This window comes from Galeopterus variegatus, unplaced genomic scaffold (genome assembly GCF_000696425.1).
Source record: "Galeopterus variegatus unplaced genomic scaffold, G_variegatus-3.0.2 Scaffold704, whole genome shotgun sequence".
NCBI lineage: Eukaryota > Metazoa > Chordata > Mammalia > Dermoptera > Cynocephalidae > Galeopterus > Galeopterus variegatus.
The window spans coordinates 274,237-294,198 of NW_007726815.1; the positions used below are offsets into that span (position 1 = coordinate 274,237).

Below are 19,962 nucleotides of genomic sequence, written 5' to 3' on the forward strand. Positions count from 1 at the left end.
AAAAGACAAAAAAAAAAAAAAAAAAAAAAAAGATAATGAAGAAGGACATGGGAAAATCTGAAGAGAAGGGGGACCGAGGAGGCAAATAAACGTAGTCAGTATTTTAACAAAGATAAGACATTTTAAAAAACGTTTTATCTTACTAAATAAATTGTTTACTTACTAATGGAGAAAGTGGGAGTTCAGGTCTCTTAATATCCATCTGTGCAAAACTGGGAGCCTGTTTCTAAATATCATGATTTATTTACCTCTGTCTTTTATTTTTACAAATATCCATTGGTTTAAATACTATTTTTATTAAATCCTCTATAATAAATGATTAAAAACAGTCAGGATGGTAAACAAGGGCCTACACATTCCCAGATAAAGACTCCAGGGCAGGTCCAGGAGGCCAAGAGGCCAGGCTGCTTGGAACCTGGGGGGAGCCTGTGCTTGTGGGGACCTGAGAATTCCAGAAGGTAGAGTGTTAGATTTCTGGAATCCAATGGCCCAAGATGCAATGGGAAGAGAAAGGTTAGTCAGGAAGGGAATGGGTCTGGTGAATGTAGACAAAGCAATGCCAACTTAATTGGCCAAATATAGTGGTGCTTGGCCTAATAACTTTTTTGAAAACTACTTTCTTTGCTGGTTGAGAATTTTGATTTCTACTGTTTTCTTAAGCTTTTAAAACAAAAAACACTCAAAATTTACTAATAGAGCAATATAATAGCATAACAGGGAGTGTAAACACAACTTACTAAAAAACTTGTATGAGTGTGATATCTTGCCTGTGCAGTATGTGAATGTATCAGTATCATGTCAGTGGCATCACGGACCTGAAGTAATTTCACCCAGACTCACATGGAAGAACATGCTGAACAGACCTCTTGGTGTGAGGATTCAGTTCAAGACACTCCTAACTCTCAGGAGTCTACTCACTCTAAAAAGTAACACTCCCATAGAACTCTATATAGGTACTTACAGAGTCTTAGAGAAGAAAAGGAGGGAGGGATCTACAACTTCTGGGCCACCTGGCAAACCCTGAGCATCAAAGTTTTCAGGGTCCACCACAGAGCTTCCAGACATTCAGGAGGGGCCCCAGGGTCCCTAGGCTCACATTGGCACCCCCCTTTCCCAGCCAGACCAAGACAACTTCTCTCAGTACAGGCTGGGGCTAACTTAGGACAACTCACTTTTCTGGATGTTTCCTCATTCCACTAGGAACTAACTTGGGAACATGGTCACTCTTGAGCAAGGGGAGCCCTTAAGCTCACTCATATCAGGTCCCCAAACTATTAAGCCGCAGGTATTCTCATTGCCTGAGTAGCAAACATACCAACTGTCCTCTAGACCTGGGACAAATATTAGGTGTACTCTGAGTGACTTGAGCCTCTTAGGAAGGAGGACTAAAGCCAAACACTAGAGAGAATAAATGAGGAATTCATATGGGTGAGAACAGACCACCACTATAGACAACAAATTTCAAACAATGTAAACATCTGTGGACTGAGGAATTGAACTCGTTATAGAGAAATCTCCCAATAGAACCCACACAGCCACCAGAAAGAATGAGAGTGATCTATAGGTCTTGATTTAGAAAAAGAAGTGTGATACATTGTTAAAGGAAAAAAACAAGATGCATAATAATATGCAATATAGCCTAAATTTTTTGTGGCTAAATTAAAGCAACAACAACAACGAAAATTTAAAAACACCTCAAAATGATTTAATAGGAACATTTAAAAAATACTATATCTGTGTACTTTGCATTTCCCAGTATGTCGTGTTTCCCCTCTGCCCTTTCATTAAGACAAAGACTTGAAGCTCATTGTCCTAAGGAAGAGGCCAGCACCACCCAGGTCAGAGAAGCCCCAGAACAGGGAAGAAGGAGGATGTAGCGCGAGATGAGTATGTCCCCCAGACAGGAACGGAAAGAAGCAAAGGAAGAGAGGGCCTGCCTGCGTGCCCTGGAGACCTTCCTTGGGCCTCAGTGGGGACAGAGAGAGCAACAAGCACCAAGGTATAAAAATACAGTTTGGTTCTGGAGTTGAATCTTTTTTATTCTCAAAGACTATGGAACTCTATATTATTGATTGAAATCTGCTGCTATTTAGAAGAACAGCAATAACAGCTAACACGTATTGAGCATTTTCCATGAGCCAGGCACTGTATTGAGAGTTTTCACTATTATCTTTATTTGATCCTTACAGACACTCTGAAAGTTGACCTATTTTACAGATAGCAGTAAGGCTTGGCAGGTTAAGTAACTGACTCAGAAGAACTCATACAGTAAATAATGGACACTGGATTGAACAAGGCATCTGATTCCTGAACCCACACATTCTACCACTGCCCCACCCACTGCCTCCCACCACAGACTAGCTGGGGGCTTCAACAATCACTTAGCTTTTCTGGTGTCCAGTTTTCTTGTCTGCACAATGAGGGTGGGAGCAACTAACTCTCAAATCTCTTCTAATTCCATCATTCTACTCTGGTCTAATGTAGTGGTATAGGACAAGCAGGTAGATATTTGGATTCAGAGAGCCAGGAATGTGTCATATTAAAAGATCCAATCCTAATGGACAAACTCTCCTGGCACAAAATGAATACTGACTAATTGATGAAAGTACATCATCAGAAGCAGGCCGAGGTGCTATGGAAAGTGGGAACAAAATATAGAAACAGGAACACTGAGCCACAACTCATCCAATATGATTTTTCTCACCAGCCCTGGGTTCATTGAAGTCTCTGCCCCCAGTAGCATCAGTTTCATTTTGCAACAGGGACACTTGAGCACTGAGTCCTCTATGCTTGTTTGGCTCCTCAACGATGTGCCCAACCCTACAAGCACTGTTTTTGAGGCTCTGTTACTATTACATATTCTTCGTAGCCCCTACTTTTAATTACAAGCCTATTCCTCTTAAACTAACATGAAACAATCTCTCACTGAACAGTTTCTTTACTTGTAATCCTCTGCCTGACATTTTTCCTGATTAAACAGAAAGAAGTAGGGCTGGCTGGTTAGCTTAGTTGGTTAGAGCACAATGTGGATAACACCAAGGTCAAGGGTATGGATCCCCATATGGGCCAGCTGCAAAAAAAAAAAAATAGAAGTAAGCTCCTAGCATAAGCCCTGAGCATGGGATAGCATCTGTGGTAGGCAAAATAATGGCTCTCCAAAGATGTCCATGCCCTAATCTCTAGAACCTATGACTATGTTACCCTACATAGCAAAAGGGACTTTGGTGAGATGTGATAAAGGTTAAGGACGTTGACATGAGGAGATTTTCCTGGGTTATCTGGGTGGGCTCAATCTAGTCACATGAGTCCTAAATGGAAGAGGAAAACAGAAGAGCAGGTAAGAGAAACATGACGACAAAAGAAGAGGTAGGAATTGAATTGTGAGAGAAGCTGGACCCACCAGTGATGATTCTGAAGAAGAAGGAAGGGGGCCATGAACCAGGGAAGGCAGGCAGCCTCTAGAAGCTCAACTGACCTCCAGCAAGGACACAGATCTCAGTCCTACGACTGAAAACTAGAACCTCCAGAACGCCCAGTAACACCTTGATTTTAGCCCAGTGAGACTTGTACTGGGCTTCTGGCCTACAAAACTGTAAGGTAAAACATTGTTGTCTTAAGCTGCTAAATTTGTGGTAATTTGTTGCAGCAGCAATAGAAATCTAATACAGCATTCAAAATATAACTTTTTCAAAAAAGGAAACATGATGAGATGAGGGTTTTTTTTTATACAGCAAAATAAATAATGATAGTAATGGTGTATGCCCCATTGACTAAAACAGAATCAATAAGTCCTTTCTGATATACATACATAAATGGATAAATATAGGTGGAAAACTCTTCTTTCCAGTAGAATGCCAACTAATAACTGCAGAATGAAAGATGAAGCTAGAGAATTATCAATGGATGTTAAAACTAGTGGGTGAAAGTTTGATGAGAATATTTACATTGTCTCAATGCATCACCTCACAAATTTATTAATTACAAAGACAAAATTAATAATATGAGAGTGAAGAAACTTCATTCATAGACACCACCTTAACCAGGTGATCCAAGTTAACATCGCCAATCCTGGGACAAACTGACATCATGTGCCTTTTGATAATAATACACTCAGGATATAACATCATGTCATTTTCAGCATTGCTGCCAAAAATTCATAACATGAATCTCATAATGAGGAAACATCAAATGAACCCAAATTGAGGAACGAAGTAACTGATCTGTACTCTTCAAAAATGTCAAGGTCAAGAAAAATAAAGTCTGAGAAACTGTTCCGGATTTTAAAAAGAGACATGAGAACTAAAAGCAATGTGTGATCCTGGATTGGATCCTGGACCAGGGTAAAAAATAGCTAAAAGGGATATTACTGGAACAACTGACAAAATTAGAATATGGATTGTGGATTAGATAATAGAACTGTGTCAATGAAACATTTCCTGATTTGATAACTGCACTGTGGTTATATTAGAGAACGTCCATGTTCTTAGGAAATATGTTCTGAAGCATTTAGGGATGAACTGTACCATGTCCCCAATTTACTCTCATCTAGTTCAAGAAAAAATAAGCATAATATATAAATATAAATACACAGAAAATGTAAGGCAAATGGGGCAAAATGTAAACAACTGGTGAATCTGGGTAAAAGGTATAAGGTGGTTCCTTGTTCTATTCTTGCAAAATTTTCTCTGAAGTTTAGGGCTGGCCCGGTGGCGCACTGGATAGTGCGCCGCTTGGGAAGCGCGGCGGTGCTCCCGCCCGAGGGTTCGGATCCCACATACAGACTGGTTCCCGCTCACTGGCTGGGCGAGGCGCGGGAGCAGCGCCGAGGGTTGCGATCCCGTTGCTAGTCCCCGGTCCGGTATGGGGGCAACACTGAGGGTTGCGATCCGTTGCCGGACATGGAAAAAGACAAAAAAAAAAAATTTTTTTTCTCTGAAGTTTAAATATCAATATAAAAAGCTACCCAAAAAACCCTATAATTTACCCTTTCAACTTTTATGCTTGTATTAGATCCACTTTTATATCAGATATAGAGAAGTTTAGGGAAAGAAAATATAAGTTAATGAGTTTAATTTTCTCAAATGTTATACAATATATGACCAGCTAGGTAATTTTTCAATTAATGTTGTTAATATGCTATAATACATTGTACACAGTAGGCAAGCAAAAAATGTCTGCAGACTGAACAACGAGCAATTTACTTTTAATAGGAAAGTCAGCACCCCAAACAAAGGCATGGAGATACATAACATGACATGAAATAAAAGCTTTCAAAAAATTAATCTAAAGTGTGAACAAGCCAGAAAAATGAGGTGGTAAAGATCCCTTGCTCTGGAATTGGACTGACCACATGGATGTGAAATACAATTTGACCACTTAGTACACTGACCTTGGGGCTAAGTGTTTAAAACTTCCCTAAGCCTCAGTTGGCTCATCTGTGAAATGCAGATAATAATAATAAGGGTCACAGGGCTACTGTACAAATCAGATTAAAGAATTACATGTTATTTAGCAAGTGCCTCACACATAGTTTTTAATGCTGTTTATTGCTACTATCATTGAATTTTAATACTTCTATACTTGTTTAAGAGTTTCTTTTATAAGAAAGAGACCCAGCCTTCAAACCAAACTAAAGAGTAGATTCCTTTTGTGGATATCTACTGCTCAATGCTTGAGAAAATCACACTTTTAATCAACTTAAAAAACCAGCTTGCCCTAGAGGAAACTGAAATTAAAATGTTCTTTAAAAATTTTCTAGGTCTCGGGCCGGCCCGGTGGCGCACTCGGTAGAGTGCAGTGCTTGGGAGTGCAGCGGTGCTCCCCCTGAGGGTTCAGATCCCATATGGGGACCGGTCCGCTCACTGGTTGAGTTCGGTGCGGGCGCGACACTGAGGGTTGCGATCCCGTTACCGGTCACGAAAAAAGACAAAAAGGAAAAAAAAATTTTCTAGGTCTCTAATTGACCTAGCCCCTGACTCCACACCCCACCACCCTGAGACCCTACAACTTTAGACATGTTTCTTCAAATAGAGAATTGCTTAAGCACATGAGACTTTCTGTTTTTTCTGCTTTAGGCCTACTGATTATTTTCTTCAATCTATGATGGCTCTCTGTATCTCTCTTGTCAAACCTGAACTACCTCTTTAACATTCTGAATTCTACTTATCCAGCCTCCTTCATGCTCATTCTCCAAGTGGTCCCTTCCCTACAGTTCAGCTGGACACTCAAAAATGCTCTTGTTGAACAAATTTACCTCCACGCAGCGCTTATCAGTATAGATAATTCCTCACATATAAAATGCTTTTGGCCATTATTTCTACCCAACCATATCCATCACCTTTTCCAAAACACTTAAGTGTCGATCCACGAAGCCTTTCTTGACCACCATGAAATTCAATCACTCTACCCCTCATTCATTCATGCAACCAATATTAATAGATATGGCATAAACAAGATGAATAGGTTCTTGCTCTCATGGAAACTACATTCTAATAAGAGACAATGCAATGATAAAATAATAATAAAATAAGAAGGAAACTAAATATCATAATGTCAAAAAAGCATGACTATATATATGGAGAGGTAGTGGGAGGCAACCTTTGGGCAAGCAGGGAGAGTCTGCCTGAGGAAGTAAACTTAAACTGAGACTTAAATGGCAAAGTGGAGCAAACATGTGAACATCTGGGGAAGAGGCCTGGCAGAAGAAACATGAAGCACAAAAGCCCTGCAGTGGTAATGAGCCTGGAGTGTTTGAGGCACAGGAGGAGGCCACTGTGGGACAAAGTGATAGGGCCAGGGGAGGTGGGAAAAGAAAGGGTCAGATGTGCAGGCAGAAGCCAGATTTTGAAGTGGAGGGTAAGGTGTTTAGATTTTATTTTATGTCCACAAGAGGGTTTTGTATTGTTTCTTTCTTCCTATGGTGAATATTTCATGGGCTTATATGAGCTCTCCACAAAACAGGTGCTTAGTAAATGCTTGTAACGTGCGTAAGTTAGAAAAGAAGCCAGAGGGAAATGGAGCCAATACTCTCTAAGATACTGGATGAGGCTTCTGTCACTAACATGTACACGTGCTCCATCAACCTTAACTTTGGGTCAATAGGTCCAGTCATACTGCACGAAAACAGAGTTGTCATGACAACTGTAATTAGATGGTTTTCTTTTCAAGGAAGATGAACCAAATACTGCACTTACAGGCTGGTTTGGTTCTCTTAAGTACCTGCAAGGATTGCAATCCTCTGCAAGTTGGAACATTTAGTACAGGGAGTGCCCAATTTACCAACAAAGTGGGTCCCTAACGTTGGCTCATTTGTGAGGAGTTTGAGCAATGCATTTTCCTTTAGAAATAATGTTGCAAAGGAGGTTAGACACATAGAACAACCCACAAAAGCTTTTTTAAAATTCATAAAGTGGCACAAATACTGTACATTTGCATTGAGAAAATAATAGAAGTAAATTCTTTTGAAATGTAGCAAGTAAACAAAAATTAAGTCAGAGTTTTTAACTTATCTTGATGCTGTTATTTGAAAAAAAGAAAGTTTAATTAGGAGAAAATTAGGAGAGGTAGAATATTTAGTAGAGATTCTATTAAGGAATTCTGGGCACCATCAAGATTTTTAAAGGTTAATGTCACTAATTTTTTTCTTATTATTACTTTGGATTCAGGTGTCTCTCAGATAGCTTAGTCATAATCATGGTCATTCTGGGCTCAGAAACAGGAGAATAAAACATGAGGAAAAGCTGTCCTGAGGTTCCTTGATGAAATGGATGAGATTAAAGACAAAGATGGCCTAAAATACAATCAGGATAACTATGAATAACTGAAAAATAAAAGTAACTTGAGAAAGGAAAAGAGGAAATGCCCATGAGAGTAGGTGAGAGTGGAGGGTAGAACTGGTTCACCCAGGACAGCTTAACTATTACCAAAAAACTGGGAGGTGAGAAGGAGAGAGGGAAGAGGGGCAAGGGGAGCAAGAGACGATAGAGGACAAAGGGAAGGAGTGGAAGGGCAAGCACCAAAGACCTACCGGTTTTGGACAGGTATAAGAGAAGAAAGTTTTCATTCATTTATTCAAACATATGGGATGTCTGAAAACTAAATGGCATTTTCTTCTAAGACTGAATCTGTACTTCACATAACTCTGTCATCCCAAATGCCCAGCCAGCACAGTGCTTCGAATGTAAGAGAGTTTAATAAGTGATTATTAAATATACAAATGCTGCAACAACAACAGCTAAAACTTATTAAGTGCCTATTATATGCAAAGTATTTTATATACATTATCTTATTTGATCCTCACAACATGAGATAGTTATTAGCTCCACTTTACAGATAAGGAAACTAACTAAGGCTTAGATAGTTAAATAGCTTGCTTAAGGTCACACATAGCTAGTATATGATGAAGGCCACATTAGAACAAAATCTGATTCCAAGTGCATGCTCCTAAACCCTCTGATTTATACCTACCTCAATAAGAATTACAGCAATGTTAACAAAGGGAAGAATTGCAAAGGCCAGACCTTCAACCAGTATCAACTCCTACTGATATTCACCAATGTAGAATTAACAATAACATGAATTCAATCCCAAATTGCTTTCTCGGGAATCTCTCTCTTTTTACCATATTTAAGCACTGGCAATATGGGGCCCACAATGACAGCTGGGGGAAAGCAGCAGTTACAAGATAGATTTTACCTGCCAAATTGCATGAGCATTATCAACAGATGCAGAAAAAACATTTCACAAAATCCAACCACCATTCATGATAAAAAAAAAAAAAAAAAAACTCAGCAAACTAGGAATAGAGGAGAACTTCCCCAACTTGATAAAGAACATCAACAAAAATCTTACAACAAACATCACACTTAATGGCAAACGACTGTTTCCCATTCTAGGACTGGGAACAAAGCAAGAATGGCTGCTCTCACCACTCTTATTCAACAGAGTACTGGAAGCCCAAGCCAATACAACAGGCAAGAAAGGAAGAGAAGAAGAGAAGAGGCATACAGATCAGAAAGTAATAATTAAAACTACCCTTATTTGCACATGACATGATTGTCTATGTAGAAAATCTCAAGGAATCTACAAAAAAACTTATAGAACTATTCTGATGAAAATGAGTTCGGCAAAGTTGTAGGATACAAGATCAACATGCAAAATTAATCATATTACTATGTACTAGCAATGATCATATAGAAACCAACATTAAAAATACAATATCATTTTTAATTGTTCTCCAAATAAAAGAAATACCTAAACATAATGAAAATACAAAGAGGTAGCACAAGAAAGTTCTTTTGTGGTGACGTAACAGTTCTGTATCATTGTGGTGTTGTAGTGTTGTTTACATGATCCTATGTATGGGATAAAATTGCACAGAGCCACACACACACACATGCACACAAATGAATGCAAGTTGAAAAGAATGAAAACTGAATGTTCATAGTCTAGTTAGCATTAATACACCAATGCCAATTTTCTGATTTTGATATTGTACTACAGCTATATAAGATGTCACCACTGAGGGAAGCCAGGTGAAAGATGCATAGGACTGTGCACTATTTTTTTTTTTTGCTAACTTCCTGTGAGTCTTTATTTCAAAACAAAAAATGTTTTTCTTTTTTTCAAGCAAGTTAAAGTTCTAATAATGGATATTCTCCATTTCTAGAGTATTTTTTTTTTCAAATAGAGTAAACTAAGTAAATCTCTTCTCCGTGTTTCCCTTTACAGATAAAGAAAGAGGTTCTATACCCACAATCAATGGTAGAACCACTCATGGGTTCTGATAAAGGAAGAAAGAAACAACAATAACAAAAACTTTATCAAAGTGCTTATGTTAGAAACCCAAATAAACCAAAAATGTATTTTAATTCTGATATTCTTTGTCTATTCCTATTTTTTTAAATCCTATAATATGCATTTTATTTAAGTCACTTCCAATATTTTTTGGGGAAAGAGATAGGATATAAACATTTCAATAAAGTAAAACAAAACTTAAATAAGTAATAGAAGTTAATTAGGTCTGATGTGGCAAGAAATTAGTTATACTTCTTACTGATATTATATATAACCCCCCCTTTTTTAACATGAGTATACAGGGTTTTTTGTTTTTTTTTTTTCCTTCTTGGTCTCATTAAATGCTGTATGTTACTAATATATCAAGTAACTGACATTCCATTTTTTCTGACGATTTGCAGGTATATGTCAAAAATAATAAGCAAACACCTCTATTTCTTATGCAAACTACTTCTGCAGATCAAGAAAAGCTCTTATACAGTACCTACTGAGTTTTAGTAGTCTCTTTTAGGGTTCAGTTTCTTCCCAGGTTCCCAAATAGACATCTCCATATAAAAGCTTAATAATTACCTAGCATCTTTGGGCTGTTGCTCAAATTAAAAGAGATAATTACAATCCTCACTAAGGTTTTATGTTTTCAGGAACACGGTTCCAATACTACTAATTGTAAAAGTATTGTTAATAACACTGTTAAGAGTCATCTGATATTGGGCAATGTGTTCTATGATAAAAATTTCTACTAACTTTTAGGTTTAAAAATTAAACTACCATCATTTGCGAAAAAAAAAAGATGGGTAATAAGGAAGGCTTAGTTTCAAGGATTAAAAAAATGTGTATGTAACAATTGACTCTAGCCTTAAAAATTACTTTTAATGTGAATGCTAAAGATAAGCTAGAAATATTATATTTTTAGAACACATACTCATATTATCTTATAAATGTAGAAAGAAATTTCCAAAGGATACAAGAAACTAAAAATACAATTGTTTGCGATATGGCCTGATGGACAACAGGGGTGAAGGAGAGACTTCACCATATCTCTTCATAATGTTTATGTTTTGACACATGAGAATGTATTATATACTCAAAACTTAAATTAAAAAATAAATGTTCAATTTTACTAGAAGAAAAGAAGTGCTAAGAAAACAGAGCACAGAACACCTAGAACACCCAGCACAAGAACAGTGCCTGACATGTAGGAAGCACTCAAATGTTTGCTGAATGAATGAAGACAAGAGAAATGACATGGCTGAAATCAAATTTGTGGAATTTTTACATTTTCTAAAAAGGCAGGTAAAATGATTTCCAAACATCTCAAGCTTTTCCAATTTACAGGAAATACAGGGGATAGAGAAATAAGTTAAATACCAACATGAAGAAGCAAGCAGACACCTCCAGAATATGGGACATTCTATATTCCATATCGAAATATCCTGGTTTCTTCAACAAATTTTATGGGGGGAAAAAATAAGAGTGCGAGGACTGTCTTAAATTAAGAGACTTATGGGGGAAAAAAATCAAATGCTGTAGACTGTTTGAATCCTGAATTGAACAGACCAACTACAGAAAGACATTTGAGACAAATGGGGAAATCTAAATGTAGACCGACTTTAAACGACATTAAAGAATTATTGGTAACTTTGTTATGTATGACAATGGTATTGTTATATGAATGTTTTCTTTATTTTTTAATGATATATGTGGAAATATTTAAAGTGAAATTACAATGTCTATGATTGGTTTTAATATACTATAAGCCCTCCTCCAAAGAAAAGAAAAAGAAAAGAAGCAAGGAAGAAAGGATAAATGGATAAGTATGACCAAATGTTGTTAAATATGGAGGATGATTATCTAGGATCCATTATACTATGTCCTTTTTTATGTATGCTTGAAAACTTTTTTGATTAAGTCCCAACCTAACTCAACATAAAGATGGCAGTTGATCTCTTGGAGTTTATAAAATCTACCCAACAACTTTTTTTTTTAAGTGACCAATAGAATATTAGATTGACATTAGAAATTCTGTGTCCCCTCGGAAGGTTTTGGCTACTATTCACTCGGGGAATACAAATTCATTTTAATACTGATCCAAGTAAAGTATATGGTAGGCTTAGAGAACCAAATCATATAAATTGCATTCTGAAATCAGATTTTAAAAATTTGAATTGTTTCTACTACTGTCCTTCATTTGCATAAGGAATTAAGAGTTAACACGGGGATAAAATCACTTTATATTTCTGTTCCAAAATTTCTGTTAAGTGTTCTGCTTAAAATTTTAAAATGTTTAAAATGTTTTGTTTAGAAGAAATATAATCATTTCAAGAAATCTGCTCTGAGGAAGCACTTTTTTTCCTTATCCCTTGGAGATTCATTTCTCAGGGACTAGCCAAAAGTATTTAATGACTAAGCTTTGCTACTGTACTTCAGTTTCATGGAACACCTAATCCAAGAGCTTCTATTGGCACCAGCTATTAGGAGGAGGGAGGCTTCTTTGCCCTTGCTTTTTCTTTCTCTTGCATTCTATAACTCTCTCTCTCAAGGGGAAAAACAGAAAATGATTCCTTCTTCATTGAAAAAAAAAGTCACTGGAGCACATACTTTTCATATCTTTCTCTTCTCTTGAGTTGTGAAGGTGAAATACTATCTCTTATTACCACCTTTGTGACCTGGCAGACTTTAAGTCTGCCTTTTTTTTTTTTTGTCCTTTTCGTGACCAGTAAGGGGATCGCAACCCTTGGTGTGGTGTCGCCCGCACCGCGCTCAGCCAGCGAGCGCACCAGCCACTCCCACATAGGACCCGAACCCACGGCAGGAGCGTCGCTGTGCTCCCAGCGCCGCACTCTCCCGAGTGCGCCACGGGGCCGGCCCTAAGTCTGCCTTTAATACACAGCACAGGGCTGGCTGGTTAGCTCAGTTGGTTAGAGAGTGGTGCTGATAACACCAAGGTCCAGGGTTCAATCCCTGTACTGGCCAGCCACCAAAAACTAAAAAACAAACACACAAACAAAAAAAAATCAGCAATCAGATAAAACCTAGCTCAACCATCATTACAGCTCCGTGAAACACCCACTCCCTAGCCTTTCAGGAAGTTACTAGCATTCTCTTCTAATTCTTCTAATGTACTGTGTTCATAACTTAAACACTGTACTTTCAATGACATAGCACAATTTAGTATTACACATGTTGTTCTCTCTCCCTAGACTCTCAGCAGCTCAAGGGCAGATATGTGTCTTTCTAATTTATTTTTGCAGCTATGGAACTAAATTCCATCTCAGGCATGTAATAGGTACTGATTGCCTTATGAATTAACAAAAGGCAGGTAAGTATGGAGAAGAACCAGGGAGGAGAACCAGGGAAGTAAGGCTCTCCTCCTTCCCCTGCTCCCCTTTGCAGACTGTTCTTTTTCAAGAGGATAAGTGTTGAAGAGCTAGAAGGACTTATGGGAACCCACAGTGCCAGTGAGCCATATATAAGCCTAGGGATTTCCACATTAAAGGAGGGAAAGTTCCTCTCTTAGACACTATGGAAATGGAATCGCAGGTTAACAAATAAAACAGTGAGGGGTATGTGAGTATAATGGGTATACCCCATTATACCTAGACCTTGGCTTTCTTTTAGATTTCTCTCTATGCTAATTACTTTAAAATATAAGTATCTAGCCTTACAGTTTAAGATTATTTTACTAAATAATTTTATTTCCAAAAAAGAAAATCATACTAGAATCTCCATCCCAGCTAAAACATGTCTATATCTCAGTGCCTAGGATTGGATTATGTAGCGCAATCAACAAAAATCACTGCCTCCTAATGACAGGAAACCCTAACTGCAGGCTAAATACCTAAGAAAAAACAGTCCTTAGTACTGGCTCTGAGGAATCAAGAACCCTCGGTGGCTGGGTAAGTGTCCTGCACATGGGTGTTCAGTGAATGCATGGTGAGTAACGTGACAACAGCATGATTACAGCATACACATCTGTATATGCCGGCATATATATGTGTGATCTGGCAGGCCATCACTCCCCTCTCTCTGCTAGCAATGCTTGTAATTCAGTGTCTAGAAACTTAAAATTATTACTGTTCCTTATCAAGGTAAATTTTTCCTCAAGCCACACCTTCCAGAGAGAATCTGGAGATCAGGCTAAAGTCCAAAGTCTCTATTATTGTCAAAGTCCTCACCTCCAATTTGTGGGGTGCCAATCCTAGCAGATTGCTAATAGTTAATCGTAACCTTCTCCACCCAGTGCAGCTACTATAGAAAACAAATTACCTCAGAGATAAACAAAGTAATCATCACCCCAATGCTACCTCCACTCTAAGGAAGAATCAGGAGATTGAGAGAAGTGTTGACTTCCTGCTTTGGACACACACACCCACCTTGTGGTGTGTGGCTAAATGTGGATTTAGCCAGTAAAGGATTTCTGAGCTGTGGGAATGGGGAGTAATAGCAACTGTGAACAAGTGAGCTGACCATGAATATAAAAATTATTACTGCAAATAACTTGTTATGGACCCTCAGACTTAATTTAGCCTCAATGTACATTTCAGGCAACAGAGGCCCAGACATATTAAAGGATTTCCCTGAGAACACAGAGAGCCTGTGAAGGCAGAGTTGTGACTAGAACCACCTGCCTATACCTCCAGTTTCCCAAGAGAAAGGATGCCAAAGAGCAAAGAAGAAAGAGGAGTGAAACCTACAGTCAGTTCATCAGGAACTGATGCAGCTAGACAGACTATGTTACAAGGTGCTATCCCATCACCCCACTTGCCAACTCCAGAGGTTGTGCTCACCCTGGTTGGTTTGCCAAATCCTACACAAATACTTAGAGGCTACAAATGTTTAGTAATGAATCTTCCTATTTCTGAAGAATAGAAAAAAAGGGTGAGCATTCAAGCAGGTATGCAAGAGAAAGAAAAAGTGTAGGAAAGGTACAATAAAGGAAGAATTTGCCTAGAAGGTAGTGCTTCAGGTCCCCCTCCTTCCCCCCACCCAGCCCAAGAGAAAGACTGGATAAGCAGGCAGTCCCACCATGCTAGGTTCTGATTCTAAGGTGTACAAATTGGGGTTGGAAATTTCTGCTAATTAAAAAAAATTTTTTTGAGATGTCTCAAAACCACTGTCCACAGTACTTATAAATTAAACAAACAATCCAGCTTTTTTTCTCTCTCTTATAGCAACATCCAGTTAGGAAATGTTTCATAAACATAAATGGCTGGTTATAGACATAATATCTGGAGCTGGGATCCCTCTGTGCCACCCCAAGTCTGTTCTGATTATGGCCAGGCTGTTCTGTTCTAGACCAGCACTAACACTGAAGAGCAGTACCAGGAGCTAACCACCTGCCATCACAGCTCAGTGAAATCTGCTGCAAGTCCCATTCTCACAGGTGTATACCACACACCACACACACACAGCTTTTAACACCTTCCCCCATTCATTCACAATTCTTGATGAAATGATGACTACACACACACACACACACACAGCTTTTAACACCTTCCCCCATTCATTCACAATTCTTGATGAAATGATGACATGCTCAGAGAGAATGTATTCCCTGTCTTTGTTCCATTTGTGAAGCAAAGAAACAACAAAAATGAGAACAATAAGAGCGGAAACCAGGGTCCTAAATCACAGAGAAGCACAGCGGTAATTAGCAGTGAACCAGACATACATGTATTAAGGAAAAAGAAGTGAAATTAGACCTGGTTAACTGTCAGCTTATCCTGTCAAATTTAAAATCCCTTGGAAGTATCCAGAAACAACCATCAGAATTTTCACAAAAGTCTCTGTATCTACTTTAACAACGTCTCTCATTTAATCCTGTTTTTCTTTCCCTCAAGTGCTAGCATTCAAAATGTTTATATGTACACATCAAGTTAAACATTTATTGAGTACCTACCATGACAGGGTAACTGGACTAATGCTATCTCTTGCTCAGGTTTGTTTTTTTAAAAATTTAGTTGTTGTTATCTTATTTGACTTCTAATAGTGTAGTAGTTTTGTTTTCTAAAACATTTCATCCTTAAGTATTCAGAGGAGATACTGGTATAGTGGTTAAGTCCTCAGATTTGGAATCTAAAAGATTGGCTTCAATCCTATTCTGTCACTTAGTGAAATGGTAACAGTACCTACTTCTCAGGAAGATTTTGAAAATTAAATGAAATAATGCATGTAAATGACTGAATCTTGTGCTGAATGGCACATAGCAAGCACTGAAGAGATGGCAGATTGCTATTCTTTCCTTCTTCCTCACAGAAGCAGCAGTAGTGGGAGTAGCTGTTGTAATAGTACTGAATAGTGGCAGAGAGTATCATAAGAATAATGGCAAATAGTGTTGTAAGAGTAGTAAATAGTGGCAAAATCTCACAGGGTTTGTATTTAGTAAGACTGAAGTCCCAGCACTGCCACTTAATCAGAGCTGCTGCAGGCATAGAAGGAATCTTTCTGCAAATTATAAAAAGATGCCACCTCTGAAAGATGAATGACAAAAAGATGTCCCTTCCTTTGGATTCAGGAATGTTGCCAAAGAAAAGATACGTGGCTTAGCAAGAAGAGCAGTGGGGCAAGTGGAGCGCTTGTAGAGCTTCAGCCCCCACTCACCACCTCATCAGCCAGGATCGTCACCATCACCATCACCATCATCTAGAACCCAGAAGAAAAACTAAGGCTCAGAAAAGATATCCATAATTCCGTTTACTCCCTATTCTTGATCCTTCTAATATTCCTGAATTCCATTTGTCCAAAAGGGAGTCTTAGTCCACAAGTCTGATCATGTCATCCCCCTCTGTAAGTCACATGGCTCTCTACTTCCTGCTGGATTGCACTCAAATTCTTCAGGCTGGCATTCAAGGTTCCCGAGGGGGCCTATTTACCTTTGAGCTTTATTTCCTTTATTGCAAGCTGCAGCTTTGTAAATAACTGCCCTATCCTTTCCTATCCTTGTTAGAATATAAGCACCAGGAGGACACAAATTTTTGTCCGTATTGTTAAAATATATATCCCACTCAGGAAAGTGGCTGCTCAACAACTGGAAAATGAATGTCTGTATTGTTAAAATATATATCCCAAACACTCAGGAAAGTGGCTGCTCAACAACTGGATAGTGGGTGCTCAACAACTGGAAAATGAATGCATCTGCTCACTGCAGGCCTCTTCACCTGGAAACCCCTCCAGCCTTCAAAATTTTATCCTTCCTTCAATATCTGTCGTACAGGAAAGCTTTCTATTTTTCCATGGGATAATCTGAACAAACTTTCCAATTTGAAAAGAAAGTCTGCAACAGAATTTCTAATATTTTAAATGTTGAATTGTTGGTAAAAAAAAAATATTCACACCTGTAGAAGTAGCCAAATTATTCCAGTGCCCTTTAGGAGGAATAAATTTATATTCATCCATTACTGCTATAAGTTATATATATATAAATGTTTTTATATATATATATATATAAACATTATTTATTGGTAGGTAATTTTTATTTAATTAAAACGTACAAAGTTACTTAGCTTCACTCTATAATCTACAAAAGGTTTGGGACCCAATCCAGCTTAAATTTAAAATCTCATTAATTTCACAGGAAGAACTGCACTGAAGCTAAGACAGTGGTCTCTGGTATCAGACTTACACTGGGATGAACTTGGGTATGTTCATCTCTTTGTACCTTCTTTGTTTGTAAAGTACGGGTAATATTAGTTAGGATAGGTTAGGCAATGCTGCAGTAACAAATACCCCTTTCCCACTATCAGCGTATAAATGACTGTCTTGGTAGTTGTCTTCAATGATCCAGTGATCCAGGCTGGCTGAAGAAAAGAGTGACTGGAGAATCTGATTTTAAAAAGAGGCTTTTTACTAACCCAAACTGAAGTGACACTGTCAACTCTGCTCATGTGTCATCGACTAGAACTTGTTACATGCATGTTCCAGGTCAACTACAAGGCGCTAAGAGGTAGTTTTCTGTGTGGCCAGAACTGAGGAATATGAAATGGGATTTGTTGAATTCAAAACATTATTTCTGTCATACTTACCTTACCAGGTTGATGCATAGACAGAATGAGATAAGAAATGTGTTGCTCTCAGAACATACCTGATAGATATACCATAAGCACTCAATAAAGTTTTGATAAAACTATAAAATAAAGTTGCTACTCTTATTATATGGTAATGAGATATTAAAATATTCCCCACTCAGTGAAATTACAGACTGTATCAGAATTTAATGACTGATCTCTCTGTACTTAATCTGGGCATTAGAAATGACCCTGTTCTGAAATATGGTGAGAAAAGATATTCCAAAGAGCCAGTACAATTCCCACAAATGACTCCAGCCTTGGTGCATATTGTGTGTAATTGTTGAGTCCCAGTGCTTATATTCCCTCTAACGGTTCTCAGGAAATACATTCTGCACACTTCTTCGGTTTCAGAGATCAGGCTGGTTCTGGAATTCTCTAAGGTCTTGGCCTAAACATCATATTTTCATACCATCTACTGCAGCCTCTAGCTCAATGCAAATACAAAATTATATATTTTTCCAGAAAGCTACAAAAGTTTAAGTAGGATAAATAATAAGGATTTCTGTTCAAAAAATGGAAATTATAGACAAAATGAAGAGATAGGTAACTTACAGGGAAAAGATAATGGAGAAGACTTAAATAAGAAATTAGTATCAAGGAACTTCGGCAAAGACAACAAGAAACAAATGTAAAAATGAGTAAAAAACATGAATAGGCAATTCACAGAAAGGGAAACTTAAATGGGTAAAAGCAAAGAAAGTGATGATAAACCTAGCTGTAATAAGAGAAATACAAATTAAAGCAAGATACCATAAAGATTGACAAAAAACTATAAATTTGGATAACAGAAAGTGCTGGCAAGGATGTTCCCATCCTCAAGCATTGCTAGTGGGGCTCTAAACTGGCACAGACTTTCCAGAAGGGCAATCTGGCAGTGCTGCAATGATGTTCACTGCCAGAAGCTAAGACAAATTAGCTGTTTATCACCATGGGAAAGAAAAGAAAAATGTGGTGGATGCCTATGGAACTCGATGTGGCAATCAGATTCAACAACCTAAATGTAAAAGAAAAGACCTCGAAAGCATAAAGCCAAAAAAGTGAATGTAAGAAACAGAATGAGAACCTTAGTATATCATTTATGTAAATGAAAACAACTCTTATATAAAGTCCACAAGACAACACACAATATTTTTTTTTTTGTCTTTTTCGTGACCGGTAAGGGGATTGCAACGCTTGGCTTGGTGTCGTCCGCACCGCGCTCAGCCAGTGAGCACACCAGCCAGTCCTATATAGGATCTGAACCCGCAGTGGGAGCGTCGCTGCGCTCCCAGCGCCACACTCTCCCGAGTGCGCCACGGGGCCGGCCCCAACACACAATATTTTTAAGGACACAGAAATAGCCAAGAACATTATTATTGGGAACGGGAATAGAGTGGAGATGAGAAATGAAGAAGTAAAAGAAAGCAAAAGCGGGGCCTTGTAGTGATGATAATGTGCTATCAACTACCCAGTATGACAAATTCAACTCTCTATCTCAAGGTTTCAGAGACACCTACACCTACACAAACAAGTAGAATATCATTTCCAGGAATTAGATGACACTCATCCATGAAGATCTTCCTAAAATTACTGACTGATGCACATAGATAAATAGAATAAAATAGGCTGTGGGTTGATGTGACCTGAATTAAGATTTCTAACTGCTAGAAAAGATCAAATCTGTTTCCCAGCAGCCTTTAGAAGAGCACCTTTTCTTATGGAATTATAGGTTGAGCATGTCTAATCCCAAAATCTGAAATTCAAAATGCTCCAAAATCCAAAAATTTTTGAGCACCCACATGATGCTCAAATGAAATGCTCATTGGAGTGTTTTGAATTTCTGGATTAGGAATGCCCAATCAGTAAGTATAGTGCAAATGTTCCAAACTCCAAAAAATTCTGAAATCCAAAATACTTCTGGCCTCAAGCATTTTGTACAAATGTTTTGAAATGAGAAACCTAGATCCTAAAATATGAGGCAGCCCTAGCAGAACATTACAGAGACTTAAAAGAAGTAAGTGAAGGGGCCGGCCCGGTGGCGCACTGGATAGTGCGCCACTTGGGAAGTGCGGCGGCACCCCCCCCCCGGGGGTCGGGTCCCCCACACCGACCCGGTCCCGCC

The 19,962-nt window shown here is 38.3% G+C and overlaps 1 protein-coding gene and 1 non-coding gene across 2 annotated transcripts in view; one reads left to right on the forward strand and one right to left on the reverse strand.

The window, feature by feature from the left end:
- The window catches only part of BRE (brain and reproductive organ-expressed (TNFRSF1A modulator)), a 334,059-nt gene that overhangs the window by 96,202 nt on the left and 217,895 nt on the right, over positions 1-19,962 (reverse strand). The gene's annotated exons all lie outside the window — the stretch shown is intronic.
- TRNAI-GAU lies at positions 12,695-12,768 on the forward strand. Its single transcript has one exon. It is a non-coding gene; the product is annotated as a tRNA-Ile (tRNA).